Source organism: Lonchura striata, chromosome 1 (genome assembly GCF_050655825.1).
Source record: "Lonchura striata isolate lonStrDom1 chromosome 1, ASM5065582v1, whole genome shotgun sequence".
NCBI classification, from domain to species: domain Eukaryota; kingdom Metazoa; phylum Chordata; class Aves; order Passeriformes; family Estrildidae; genus Lonchura; species Lonchura striata.
In genome coordinates this window covers 15,778,971-15,794,016 of record NC_140703.1, presented here as the reverse complement: position 1 = coordinate 15,794,016, position 15,046 = coordinate 15,778,971, and the positions used below count along the sequence as shown (strand labels likewise).

At 43.7% G+C, this 15,046-nt stretch overlaps 1 long non-coding RNA gene across 4 annotated transcripts in view; it reads left to right on the top strand.

Annotated features, from left to right (window-relative positions):
* Positions 1-15,046, top strand: part of LOC146768602 (uncharacterized) — a 35,276-nt gene extending 20,230 nt beyond the window's left edge. For 2 of the 4 annotated variants that reach the window (XR_014950341.1, XR_014950367.1), the window contains exon 3: positions 1-15,046. This exon is cut by the window's left edge. This is a non-coding gene — a long non-coding RNA (uncharacterized LOC146768602). The other 2 variants (XR_014950373.1, XR_014950309.1) reach the window with 2 other exon arrangements.

Below are 15,046 nucleotides of genomic sequence, written 5' to 3'. Positions count from 1 at the left end.
AGGCAGCATTAGAAGAAACTGAAGATAATGCCAAGCTGTATAACAGACACTGCTGCCACCTATCACAGTAATGAGATTTCATAAAGAAAAGCCCATCTCAGTGGCTTCCAAAAGGATTTCTTTTAGCAGACAGTTGGACACCTGGGCTGATTAAACACAGATAAAAGTTTGAACTACTGGAACATCCTATCACATTTTGTTGCACCCCGGCAGTTCAAGATGCATCAAACACACCCAGCCCGTTTTTAGCTCAGCTCTGAATGTATGCACCCTGTGAGATAACTACACATTTAGTCCCTGCAATGAACACAGTGCAGCGCACAACACATCAGAAGTCCTTCCATGGGAATGGGCACCCTGCTCAGGCCCCAAGGGTGGGAACAGCATCCTGCAACCTCTGCCATGAGACAGCAAGAGGCAGTATGCATAGATTGGCTGTCACCCCATCCTGCAGGCTGATGGAGAAAAGCAGGACAGTGTCACTTGCACTTGGTTAGAAGATAGGAGCTGCCACAGGGTTTGCTCTGTACTGAAGGAGTACATGAAAGCAGGACTTGGCCATGAGTGTGTCTACACTTGGATCTGCATTGTAGTACAGCTGTGATGCTTCCTGGCTGTCCAGAGCCTCAAGCACAGCCCTGTCCCTCCCAGCAATACGTTGGTGAGGTTCTTATACCTTTTCACTGGTTTGAAAATCAGCCACTGCCAGTCTCAGTTAAGGCACTGCCAGATGGAGTTGGGGCTTAGCTTGTGATTTTGATCTGCAATTGCCTGGTGACTTGTCAAAAGCAGTAAGAGTCACCAGGAAAAGAGCTGGAGTGAAACCTTGCAGACACTGGACTTGAAGGCAGGGAGCTCTTCAGACCTTGCTTCTGCCCACAGAAAGATTTTGTTTGGCTCTCAAAGTGATCTGAATCCCAGTTCCCTCCTTCTCCCCCCACTGCCACCCTGACTAATCATGTCAATCTCAGCAAAACTGGCTTCTAGCACCAAGCTTTTTGTAATGTCCTACTTTACAGGGCTCATGCAACATGGGACAATCTAAAGAAAAGAAAGGGAGAGTGCAATTAAGTGAAGGGATACCAGAGACAGGGAAGGTTTAAACTCCTCTTCTTGTGAATCTTGGTAAAGCTGGAACTGAGAAAAAGCCCTGATTCCTCAAATTCCCCAACACCTGGAAGTCACTGGGAGGCTCACAGCACAGGCAAAATGATTCCACTTTTACTGACATTATCATCACCACTCCTACCAAGCAAGCAGTGATGGAAGAAAAGCATCATCCAAGGAACTGTGTCCACCATGCATTTGTACACAATATGGCTTTAATTGCACTCAAAGGCTGAAAATAAAGGCCAAGTAAGTATCCTTTGAAGTCAACACAAAGATATCTGTTGACTTGAGTGGGCATTGGCTGAGGACCACAAGCTGCAGGAGGAAGTCTGAATCACTGTGGTCCCATACAAGACTCTATTAAGAAATGGCTTTGCCTCCCAGAACTGGGAGCCCATGGCTGCCAAATCAGAAGCATGGATTTAACAAATCCCCTGTGCTGTGGTGTTCCCATTCATTTCTGATCTGCAGAGGAGTTGCATGCTGGTCCATAATTCTCACTACTTACCCACACCATCCTGTCCCATTTGTAGGGAGTCACCCTTCTAGAACTACTATTCTCCTACTTGTAAAAGGGGACCAGGTCATCAGCTGGGGCACCAGTTCAGAATCTGGCCTCTTTTTAGGTTTTTTTCCCCTCCTTCATCTAGAAGAAAAGGCAATCCACACTAAATTTTAAAACTGGAAAAACTATCATATCAGATTCAATTAGCCTCTTTCCACCCCTTACACATGCATGAAATAAAACTTCTGTTATTGGAGTTTAGCTGACAATGCTTTTGTGCAAGGAAGGAAAGGCTCCAGTTAGTTTTTCTGTAACTGAAGCCATATGGAATTGAAACTTGTTGAATCAATAATGAAACATGTCTGTGTCACGGAGCAGTTTTGATTCCAAGACATACAATGGACTGTTTGCAAAGTCACATTGCTGGTTAAAACTACAATTTTTAATGGACAAATAATACAGGGACTCAGCTGCTTAGGAGGATATGGTCTAGTTGATTGCCTGAGAAAGTTAAAAAAATTCCCAACCAGCCTGAGGTTCTCTGTTGACTCATTTTCATAAGACATTTAAGCACTGTGGCAAATGCTTGCCAGCCATTTAGGCAAGTAGCTTAAGACACATCAAGAAACACAAAGCAAAAATCATTTCAGTGTCCTAATTTCCCATCCATCCATCCCAATACATGCACAGTAACTGCACTGAGAAGCAGGTGAGTTGCTAATGCAGATTAAGTTGGCCTTTGAGAAGCTACTGCAATTAATCCACCCAGTAACCCCCAAACAAGAAATACTTCCATGACAGCTCAGTGTTTCCAGATTTGGAAAGGATTTGACAAATGGCAAACTGAACTTGCACAGTAAGTGAACTGTGGTGGCGAAAAGAGTGTGCAGCCTCTAGAGGAGGGAATGGAGTACCTAAGAGGGTAAATAACTTACTTGCTCAATGGTAATTATTTTTTTATTATATTTAGATGCTTAGCAGTAAAGAAGGGTGTTGGAGAATGTCAGAGCTGCTTCAGAAAAGCCTGCAGGTGACTAGAAATATCTTCACTTCCTTTTAGCATGCAGGTAGCATGCCCACAGCCACCTGAATTGTGATTATATTACAATATGAGGTATTCCCCCTCGTTTTGATTCTTGGCCTCAGTGTCACGCAGTTTTGTAATGTGAATATAAAGTAGCATTTTGTGGAACTCAAAAAGCTTTGGTAATTTTTTTCAAAATGCTGAGCTGTTCTAAATGTCCTTTCTTGGCAGTGCTGGGCTGAGTCTGCCCTGACAAGATCACATTTCATAATCTCTTGCTTCCTACCAGCTCTGGGTATGAGGCAAACATAAGACCCCCGTGCTCTCCGAGCAGGAGGAATGTTCCATGGTGGTGGACTCCGGGCTGGCAGCTCAGGTTTCCTCCTCAGGGGCTGAGGGAGCAGATGCCTGGAGCTGGTGTTCTTTCTTTCCTCTCTGATTCAGTGTTGGGTAATTAAGGACTGAAAGGTTGCCTTAAGTGCAGCTTTGGGAATTGTATTTTTCTGCAGATGGTGTTCCCTCTTATCAATTATTGCATTGCAATAGGGCCAAAAATTATGATGCAGATATGATCCTTTCTTGTAAAGGTTTAGTATTGCAACACAATAACCATGGAGGCAGATAAGAAGATATCTGGGATTGTGGTGCACTGTGGCACTGTAAATGGAAGTAACCTGAGCCAGAGTGCTCTGGAAAGAGGCAGGCACTGGTGGCAAATCATTCAAATCCCAGCCAAATGCCTCCAGCACAGAATTTGAGTCCTGTAGCAAGGGAATCAAAACACCACAGGGGATGAAATCATTACTAACCAAAATAGTTGACATCATCCGTGGTTGTATGGGAACCTGCCTGTTGGTAGGAGTATATATATACATATATAAAAATTTCCTGGTGTGGATTTTCCATAGCAATTTATCACTTCGGCAAAAATAAAAGTCTCAACAAAACCCAAACAAATGAAGTGAAAAAACAAGAGTGCAATGTCTCATAATAAGCTCTTTCTGTTGTGGCAGCAGCTGCAGTTTCTCCTCTCAGATTTCTTTTCTGTTATTACCCAGAAAGAATCAGCAGCTGCTTTCTGAAATATTCCAGAAAGATTCATTGAGAAGTGCCTGGCTGTTTTTCACATATTAATCTGACAGAAGTAATGTCTTCAAGGAAGGGACTAACTCTCCTGGTCTTTGCTCCTCAGAAATTAGTGCATTCTGAAAATGTGGTATCTAAAAAGAAATAACAGGAGGAAAAATAAAGTAATCACATGTCCTGGTGATGGGAGACAAGTAGGTTTTTTATGTCACAGAGGGGGTGTGGGAATTGCCTAGGTTATTTTAATGGTCGTGTTTGCATCTCTTCAAAAACTTTTGCACAACCAGACTGCTTCCCTAATGGGCGTATCCGGGGGCAACACCCATAAGAGGGATCATTTGGAAGAGATGTAACACACTGAAAGTAGGAGACCTTCAGGACATATTAACTCTGGAGTTATTTCGGTGCTGTTGTGCTCTGTGCTTTAGGACTGGAGTGTGCAGCCACCAGAGTCTGGATGGGGAAGCTGCTGGGGTGGAGCTCAGTGGCACAGTCCAGACCAGGGGCTCTGAGCAGGCACTCCCAGGGCTGAGCTTCCCTTTTCTTTCTTGCGTGGCTTCTTTTAGCTGGGATGCCTCCTCAACAAGAACCTTCCTCTCCTAACGTGGATGCCTCAGGAGAGGCAGAGCTGGTGCCTGACTCCATTCAGGGATCTGGCAACTGGTTCTTATTAAAAAGGTCAAGGGATAGATATGGGCAATCATGTTAAGGCTCAGCATTCCCTCAAAATTTGGCTGGAAGCTGTCACCCTGAGCCTTTTCCCTGCCATTGCCCCGGATACAGGACAAATCACATTCCCATTCCCTGGTCTCTGGTGCATGAGGGCACGATTCAAATGTCATATTTTGAATGATGTTTGCCCATCATTCAACATCAAAGCATCTTTGCCCTTCCCCTGTCCTTCTGTGCCACAGGCAGCTCTGCCTCTGAGCTCACTCCTGGCAAAAATCCAAAACTCCCGTCAGCATCCAGAAGTGGAGACATGGATCTTCACAGAGCATTATGGAGCCTCCAAAGAGCATGGATTTCGCTTCATGGAAAACTCAATGAAAAAGTTGCTCCTCCTTCTTCTGCTGTCATTAGCGACTAGGGGGGAAAAAACCCCCTACAAACCCCAAAAAGTAGCATATGATTCTTCCCACAGAAGGACTGAGTAAAAGCAGTTTGGATCTGCAATGTCCAGCACTGCAAAACACTGTCCACTGAAGTATACGAGCTCTTGGGAATGTGGGAGAGATAATTGGAGGTTAATAGAGCTTTTACTGCTGGCTGCCTGGCCAATTATTTCTATGAAAAAATCCTGACATTTTTCCCTTTATTGAAGTGAGTTCATGATCATCTATATAAAAGAAAGCTGTATTCTGAGAACACACATGCATTTGCATATGGATGGTGTTCTCTTGGAAATTATTTGAATAAAAATAAAAGAAGAATGAAAACAGGAGTTTTCACTCAAGGGAAAAGTTAATGAACTCACTTCTCTTTCTTTCACTCCCTGATTAAATATTATGTTACCATTTTATCTTTGTGCATGAAGAGTAAAGCCCAATTCTGTATTTTGCCAGCTTCATTCATGAAGCTTTGTATTATTTTTACTGCAATAAAAAACTAAAAATTACTCTCTCCACATGAGAAGCAGAATGGAGAAGAGCAGTAATTCCACACAGTATGGAGGAAGGAGAAAGTAAAAGACGAGACATCTTCTTTTGTTTGTTTGAATAGGCATGAAATGTGCTCCAACATGTGCTGGCAGGAGCAGTCGGAGAAGACTGGCTACAGAAGCTCATCAAGAAATGCAAAAGACATGACCTGCTCTCTAAGGTATCAGTAAGACCTTCCCTTCTGAAGAGGTTTTTTTCCTTTAATGCTCATTATTTCTGAGAGCCTGTGGGCTCAGTAGCAGATTGTACCAATGTTTTAAAGTTGACTACTTGATCATTCTAATTAGGATCCTGTGGATTTTCAGTGTTTCTAGCTAAGTGAATTTCAGAGGATTTTCAGTCAAATCAGCTGAGTACCACTGGACTTCTTGTTGTGCAGTGGCCAGTTAGCTCAGCTGAGCCAGTGTTACTCACAGGGGGTACCACCTCCTTTTAGCTGGCAGCAGAAGCATCACAACACTTGATAAATAAGCCCACATTTGTATGCCAGTGTATGATTCCAGAATTGGCTTGGCATTTTATTAGCACTTCAGAAGGCAATTGCCATGGATTTGCCAGTCTCTGGATTCATGAAATTTGCTAGGAGTTCCTGTCTGAGACAGGAGAGCACCTGAAAACTAGTGCTGTGTCAAAGCAACTTTGTGGGGAGTGCCCATCACCTGCTAAACATGACTGGTTTTCAAACATTCTTGAGAATAAACAGTGTTGATTTAAATCTAGAAAGGGATGTTTTATGGAGGCTTAGTGCCTGAATGCCTTGCAGTCTTGTTTGATTGGTGCTGAGATGTAAGCAGAGGCAACGTGAAATCTCAGAAGCAATATTCACATGCAAACCTTGTAATACACAGTGTTCTCAGGGCAGGGTGGGGGAATGTAAATTCCAAGTACATGAAAATGAAAAACAAACAAACAGGAGAATCTGGAAAGGAGATTTAAAATTTAGAAGTGGACTCCTCTGGCCAAAGATTTTGTCTGTGCTGCTGCTACTTGCCCATTGCTCTAGGTAGCAGAAGCAAGGCTTCTAGCTGCCAGTCAACCATTTTCTTTTTGATAATTATTCACATTGCTGTAGAAACGGAAATTATCTCTATTTTCTCACTTCCCAATTGAAAACTGTAATTGCAGCTGCTCCCTCCTCCTTGTTTGGAAGTTTTGAATGCAGAGAGTCATCAGCCAGGCTTTCCTTAAATCTAATCTTCCCATGCAGCCTGGGTTATAATCTAGTGAGCACAGCAGCTGCCTATTTGCAGCAAGGAGAAAAGCTGCACATTTCTCCAGCCACTGGCTAGGAAATTCTTGCTAAAAGAAAGGAGCTATGCCTTGTCTGATGCCTTTATGGAAATGTAAAGGAGTCATCTTCCTGAGGGCTTTCACAGATATTGCTAATCATCTTAAATTGAAACAGGACTTCCAAAACCAGCATGTAAATCCCCGTAACACACCTTCAATTTCTGTCTCCAAGGCTACCCAGCTGTACTGATCCTCCGTGACAAGCTCTGGAAATGCAGTGATACTTCCTTTTGTACTACTGCTTCCCTGCTCCTCAGTCCCCCCTGCTCTGAAGTCATCTTGCTTGCGTGAAACACCACTCCACAGCATGGTGGTGGGTGAGGAGCTGGCCTGAAAGCCCATGGGAAGTCTGAGTGGCAAGGAATGTACCAGTTCTCATCCCTTCCACCAACAGGGAAATGCTCTTTCCCTCAGGGATACAAGAAAATAGCCAGAGCCCCCATGCAGACTTGCCCAGCTTGCTCACTCATCTGTGCAAGGGCTGGAGTGGAGGTCTCCTTAAAACAATGCTAATAGGATTTATTCATGCTGTTTTTATCAACCCTTCTTATTCTGCTATAAGACATGCAGTTCATGAATAACAGCCACTACTCCCCAGTCACAGGAGTGTATTTTGAGGGACACAGTGTGTGTAACCTCATTGAACATTTCCCAGTGACTTTATATGCACACACTGTGCTCTCACAGAGAGCCAAAATCTGCCCTCTTCTGAAGTCCCTTGGGTCTAAATTAGTGAGACTTTCATATATCGTGATTTGAATCTGAATGTGTTTCCTTGCTTGCAGTCCCTGCGGTCACAGAGTAGGCAAGGGGACTTTGTGCTGTGGTTTACCTTGTGCCTTCTGGGGTTTTTGGGGTGTCCTGAAGAACCACATGATCAGCAGACACATTCCCTGATCTGCCAACACAGGAGCACCTTCTAACAGTGCCCATTTTCCAGAATGCGAGATTTGCTAAGGCACAGGTATATGGAGCATCCCAGCAGGGAACAGGAGCCCTCAGCTGCCATCTCAGCTGGAGGTCGGGTGAGATACAGCTTCTCTGAGTAACTTCTCTGACCATTATCCAAGACTCACAGAAGATCTGCTGGGTGAGCTGATGAGCCTTTTGTACTGCAGATCTCCCCAAAACGCTGCAGGGTCAACAGCACAGTGCCAAACTAGAATCAATGAGGCCTTACGCAGACACTCAAGAATAACAAGTCAACCAGTGGTTTTGCAGGCAGACTGTAACAGCTTGTTATCTGATGTCCTCTGGGCACAAACACTGAGACATCTGCAGTTTTTGACCTTTTTTTTTTGTCTCTGCTGGCTCAATAGCTAGTTAGCTGGTCATTCGATGTGAAAACAAAACAGAGGAAAGGAGAACAAATTGCAATAGGCAGGAGATGCCGGACTATTAGGATGTCAAAAGGACTGGAAATATATAAGTACAGAGGTTGCTTTGCTCTCCTTTATTATTTGTGCATTAAGCTCACTGAGTTGGTTTTTGGAACTCTTAAAAGCAGGGTTTCAATATGCCAGTTGTCACTGAACTTCTATGTTAGTTTTATTTTGCATGTATTTTGCATCTCTATTCTCTTTGCTTGGCACCGCAAGTTAGAAATTAACCTGAAAAACACACATTGAGACTTCACCGACTTTCCCAGATCTTTTTCTTTTTGTCTGAGAACACAAAGCTCTCTTCATAGCATCTCCTCTAGTCCCATCAAGGGGAGGGAAGATCCCCAGAAGACTGACTTCTGGATCATGCTTTGTACTGAGATCTCAGTTCCTTGGAATGCAGTGACTGCAGTAGCTTATATGTATGGGGGTGTGGAGCCTCCTTCCTGTTTCTAGGCTCTTGTTAATAAAGAGTGTGCCCACATTCTCAGACAGGGCCCTAATCACCAGCCTTAGCCTAATCTCTTAATTAATTCCTGTTAATGTAAATGGACTCAAAAGATTCTTTTAACTGTAGTGTTCAAGAAATTAGAAGTCCTTTTTTGAAGAGACAGTGTGTTTCTTCTTTCATGGTTCTGGTACAATGACAGCGCTGTCATGCTGTATGAGAAGGATTTCCCACATCCTATGGTGCTCACTTCTCATCCCTGGATTATAGATTATTTTAAATCAACTCGGGATAATAGGTGACAGCTCAGTGTATATTATGTGTAGCATTTCAGTCTAGCACAGGCAGAGACCTCCTGGCCTCTTGTTTCCATAATTTCTGTGTCTCAGAATGGCCTAAAGTCAAGGTTGGGTTACACACCTTGTATAATAGAAGGTAACAATATGTGAAGTTCTGGGACCTGCCAAAGAAATGCACTGCTCCTGCTTCTGATTTAATCTGATTTATTCTCATCACATGGATGTCCTATTCATTGCAATCAAAGTCAGAAAAGGATTTCAGCCTGTTTCTGATGTGGGAAGACAGCAGTCCCACAGGTAAAAAAACACAAAGAAGAGCTAAGTTCAGATTGACCTTACTGAAAAAAAGCAAGATCCCAAAATGGAGTGCAACTGGTCAGTATCAAGAGAGTGAATCTGGAGCAGGGTAAGAATTGTAGAATTGTACCTGCCCATGTTATAAACAGAAACTCCCCTCTCGTGACTTCAATTTTGCCTAGGAGAATCCATATAAAAACAAATAAATGCCAAGAGAAATGTTTCTATTGTTTTCCTTCTCTGTATCTAATGAAATCTGTTCCTTTAAAACAGAGCAATATCCTCCCCTATGATTTTTTTGCAGTCACATAGCAGAAAGAGAGAAAACCTGAAAGCAAAACTGACTCTTTTTGATTTTTCCTAGTTCAAGAGAAGAGACATGCCAGTGGGAAGGAGAATAAAAATCACACAGAGTAAATCTGGATTTTAAACTGCCTCTAATGATCAACAGCAATCATACAAATATTTATTTCTGGTTTTATAGTTTATTTGTGTTAAGGCTGACAGCAGATTTTAAACTTGATATTCAGTCTTTCTTATTAAAAAAAAATGTGTATTTTGGATTGGTTATTTAATTATTTACTTCTGTAGGAGTTCAGAGTGCAAGTTGTTGGGGAGATAATTTTGTCATGTGCTGCTTTAGAATGTATTTTCTGCTCCCTAATTCTTTGGTTGCTGAGGTACTAGAAATCAAATCCTGTCTGCACTCAAGAAAATGTCCAGTAGTTTGAATAGGGTGTTGATTTTATCCTTACTAGTCCTGCTGTAGTAGGAGCTGCCATGACATCTAACATCAGATCTTTAACATCTCTCCAGCGCTTTGAAGTGCAGCCCCTCATATTTCATTCACCATTTCAACCAAGAAGCAACAGAGGGACTGCAGCCCTGCTGCTGGAAGTGCAAGAGGGAGGCAGGAGTAGGAGGATGTGTCATTTATTGCTTAACAGGTTGGATAACCTTTTTGCATGTGGTTTGCTCACGTGGCGACTGCGACATGATGTGCAACCCACAGCCACAGGCAGCTTTTTGCAACCTGCCTGTTTTGCAGCTATTATGGCTCAAACCTGTGAGACCATCAGTTATCTAGAGATATGCTAGTAAATCTGTACATATGCATGGAAATATCATGACACATGGGGGTTTCCCTTGTGTCTTTAGTGTTCAAAAGTTCCAGCAAATTTCAACAAGAGCTCAGCACATAGCATGTTTTTTTGAGTGCTTAAGTAGTTAGGGATCCAAATTCAGGCAGATTTGAAAAATCTAGTCAGTCTTAGAAGGATGTACTCTGTTGAAAGGAATCTAGTCTAAAGATGCTCACGAAGCTTGAGAGTTTATGTTGTAAAGAAACCTGCAGTGTGTGGTGCTCTTTCTACTTTTCCTGGATTTCATTATGCCTTCCTGCCTCACAGAACAGCTGTAACATTAAAACCATTGAAATTTGTAAAGTGCTTAGAAATCCACTGAAGGGAGGCTGTAGAGGAGTAAAAGGTACTCAATTTTCACTGCTGTTCTATCAAGCAAGAGAGTTTCCAGAGTGTTTTAATAATAAATAGGAATAAATAACTGGAAATGTAGAATCTGTTCTATGCTCATTAATAGGTACCTTTGGGTCTGTGGTTGAGGAGAATCTTTTTTAAGGAGAAGGTGAGTATAGATTTGAAGATTTGAATTCAGATTTCAATATCTTCTTTATGGCCATGGCCTGAAGCATTGGGGTGTAGCTTTAGTAGCTTGTGAAAGTTATCCAGGTTTACCGGAATTTGAATAATAGTGGCAGATTGTTTGACCATTTTCTCCTGTCAGATTTCAACTAGATTTTCAAATAAATCATTCACCAATATTTTTTCCTCATGGTTTGGTTAGCTCAAGAGCCAGCTGAACAATATTCATCAAATAAATTACTCACTTTTTCCTCATCAATCTGCAAATAATTTATTCACAAATACTTTTACATGAGGCAGCCAGCTCTAGCCAGGACAAATCAAGGTAATTTCCTACGCTTTTGATCACATGCCAGTAGGACTTTATCTTGGACAGCTCAATAGAGACAGGTTTTAATGCATAATACATAAATGGCTAAGCTGAGTTTTTCACAGTTCTTTGTGAGCTCTCTACTGTTGCCCATATTTCTGTTCAACTGCTAAAGGGGAATGACAGGGGGGCATATATTTTCGATCCAGATATGCTCAGAAACATTTCACAAACCCGAGCGTGGCGCTCATGTCAGCCACAACCGTGATGGGACAGCCCATTGGCTGGAACACGCACTCTGTTCACTAGAGCAAGGCAAAATTTAACAAGAGTTGAGAAGAGGAAATGAAGACGAGTATTGTGCCTGCTTGGAAACACAAAGGGAACCTAGGGGCAGAATGAAACCAAGCAAAGTAGAATTTCACCAGCATGCTGGGGATAAAGTCCCTAGGTCTTGAGAAGAAGTCCTTAAATGAGACGGCACAGCCCTGCACAGATGTGTCCAGGACAATGTTTGTGCTGTGGCTCCCTTTCCCCAGGGTTCTCATGCAAACAGCTTGGAAGCTACTGAGAGCCCTCTTCCTGCCTTAGAGGCTGCTGTGCTGCTGACGGGGCAGTGGAGCATGGCATTACCTGTCTGTCTGCCTACGCCTCTCGTTTGTTGTGGAGAGCTCCTGGCTGCCACATGCCAGGCAATGGCACCAAAAGATTTCTCCCCTGGTTAAGGTTTGCAGCCTGCAATCTGCACTGCATCAAAGGAGCACTTTTGCACCTCTGCCCCTAAGCAGAGTGCTGGGTCCTCATCAAGCAGGTGCTGGGTCCTTCTGCTGTTGAACAGCCCTTCTAAATGTTTTTAGTCTTGAGCTTCGTGTTGGTTGTGGGCCTTGTACACAGACATTTCACCCTGTCCTCTGCAGCTCAGGCAACAAGGTGGGGAGAGCAAAAGTTGTTTATTCATGTTTGCCAAGACAGAAACTGCAAAAGCTAGCAAGTGTATGTTGGGGGAGTGGTGCAAGCAGGGAGTGGTTGAGTGTGGGCTTCTTTAGGATCAGGGTGTGTTCATGTTTCATGAACATGTGCATGCATAATAGTGTGTTTAATGTAACATTCCAATCTTGATCCTTCCCTGAAATTCTGCTGGCTAACCTAGTTACCCCCAAATGAGAGACACTTTCAGCCTATACATTATGCAGAAGTGTAGGTATGAAGAAACGTAAGCAAGCATTTTTACAGCATCATCAATAAATAAATATGTGCTATCTACTCAAATCAACAACATGCTAAACACTGAAAGTCAAATGGGATGCCTTCCTGAGAAACAAACAACTGACCATGTATTTACTCTGCAGCTCATGAATAAATATGGAAAATGCACAAAAACAGAGGAAGATATTTGTCTCAACTTGGAGAAAGCTTCTGGCTCAGACTGGCTCTCATAGCTGAACGATACAAAATGGAATTGGCAAGGGGGGAAAATGACATAATCACATACATGTAACAATCCATTGAAAATAGGACACACAAAAAGGAGAAGAAAACAGGCTTTGAAGGAGAAGGTAGACTAACACAGCGGTCAGCTTCAGACCTGCTCTTTCTGGCACCTGTGCTGGCAATTTACCAGCCTCGGACAAACGGCTCTCAAATTGAATGAGAATCTCAAACACGTGCTTAAATTGCCACCAGTTACAGAATGTATTTTAACACACCCTGCTGCAAGGCCATGTTCTGAGGAGGGAAAAGCATAGTAATGAATGGCAGGATAAATATGCTTTCAGGAAAAACACAGATGCAGAAAGAGATTTGGGGACTCAACACGGGTAATGAACTCCACAGGCTTTTTGTACAGCACAAGAAATGGTCTACTTCCATTTTTAGTTATGAGAGAAGGGGGAAAACAATGGCTGAGAAATTTACTATGTGCACAGCATGTGTGTATAGACCACAATGACACTGTACCCATGTTGGGTGCCTGCAAGTGAAAAAAAAACACTTAGAAACACTGGAGTCCAAAAAATCTGCAGTGACCAAAACTACATCTTACAATGTGAGGCTTCAAAGAAAACAATCTATTTAGTTAAACAAGAAGTGATAGAAGCACCATGTATAGTTGCTTATCCATGAAAATGGGATGGGTGTGCAGTTTTCTAGGCAAAGGCATAACAAGTTCAGATGTCTCAAAGTTGAAGTTAGACAAATTCAACCTTGAAAGAAGCAATTTCCTAGCAGCAAGGATAATTAAACATTGGAATAAATTACTAGGTGGAAGAAGGCAGTTGCCATTACTTGGAGTCTTTAAGACGTGTTGTATTTCTAACTCACTTTGATCCAGCTGCTGAGGAAAAAATCTATGGCTTTTGTATATGGGTCAGATTAATGGGTTACAGTGACCCTTCACTCTGGAAGTCTGACTATATGTGGGGGGAAAAGTGGTTCTTACTGAAGTAAAAAAGTGAGAGGTGCTTGAGAACACAACCCAGGGCTCAGGATAGCAGGGTTTCAGGACTAAAGCTGCAATCAGGAGTTTAACCAGTGTGGTGGAAGCTGACTGATAAGGATGAGACATCTAACCTGCTTTCTGAATTTGATGTAGGGGACGTCTTGGTTTATGGAACTGACATTTTCCAGTGAAGAAAAAATGTGCTTAAATGCTGGCTAAAGGAGGAGAGCAGAATGTCTGGAAACAGGCAGCAAGAACAAGCAGGGATATGAGGGCATTTTGGACATATTTGAAAACAGCCTTGTTTTGATGGGGCAGTTTTTTCTCTGTCACATTTGTGGATTCAGCCTCATTTTCTGTCTGGGAGCTGGGAGAACTTCAGTTGTGCACAGGACCAAGTGTTCTCCAGGCAGCTTGTGGCTGTAGCTCTGCAAAGAGGTCAATCTCCTTGCAAGAGCTCAGGTAACTGTGGCTGGAGAGTGAAAATTATCCTCATCAGTTTTAGGAGGGTTTAATTTCATTCATATCAGGCAACACGCTCTTTCCCGTAAAGTGTAACGGAAGGAATAACAAAGTCCAGCCTAAAATCCAGCTTGATAATCATCAAGCTCAGTCAAGAACACAGCACACACTTCCTGAACCCCGCCCAAACTGAGTGCAAGGTGTATATGCTCAAGTGCAAGGTGCACTGGAGATGCTAGAATAAAACCTAAACCAGCCATTTTGTGCAGGAACAGCTGCCCCAAACCATTCATAGGCTCCAGAGATCCCCCACAGGAAAATGTGGATCCCTCTCTACCATAGAGCCTGGATAACAGACAGCAAGATGTGCCCAAGGAGAGCACAGATTTCACAGAGAACGTGGCAAGGGGACTGAAAGAGCAGATAACTGTCTGAATTACTAGAGAGACGCCCAGTGCCTCCGCTCTTTGTTTTTACAAACAAACAGGAAATTAAATCCCCAAGCAAACAAAAATCTCTGAGCAGGCTGAGAAGGAAGCAAGGGGGAGTTGATGGCACGAATGCCATGCTGTAGCAGCCCCTTATTGAGTAAACTGGGATCTCAGGCAGGGGGAAAGAAACTGAGCCTCAAAAAAGAGCAATGCTTCTTGTTGGGCTGCCTGGCATCAGTGGGGGAGGGAGCGGTGGTCTTGTCCACGAAGTGCCTGGGGCACAGACACACTTGAGAGTGTGTGTGCTCTCCTGCTCTAACCCAGGCCGTGAGCAGGGCAGCATCGCCGTGATGCCCGTGGAAGGGCAGGGGACACGATGGGCACAGCCGGCACTGGCTTTTGAGGCTACACAGGCATGGAAGGGGGCAGGAGTGTCCCCCGTCCCTGGGGCGGTCCGCAGCACAGCAGGCAGCCCCGGCTGGGGCTGCGCTTGGGGCCAGGGCCAGCAGTGACGCCACCCGTGTGCGGTGCCCCGTGCGCAGGGATGTGAGGAGAGGGGGCACGGGGGGCACAGCGGAGCGGGCACGAGGGGACCCCAGCCCCGGAGGCGGGGCCGGACGGGCAGGAACGAGTGGCCGAGCAG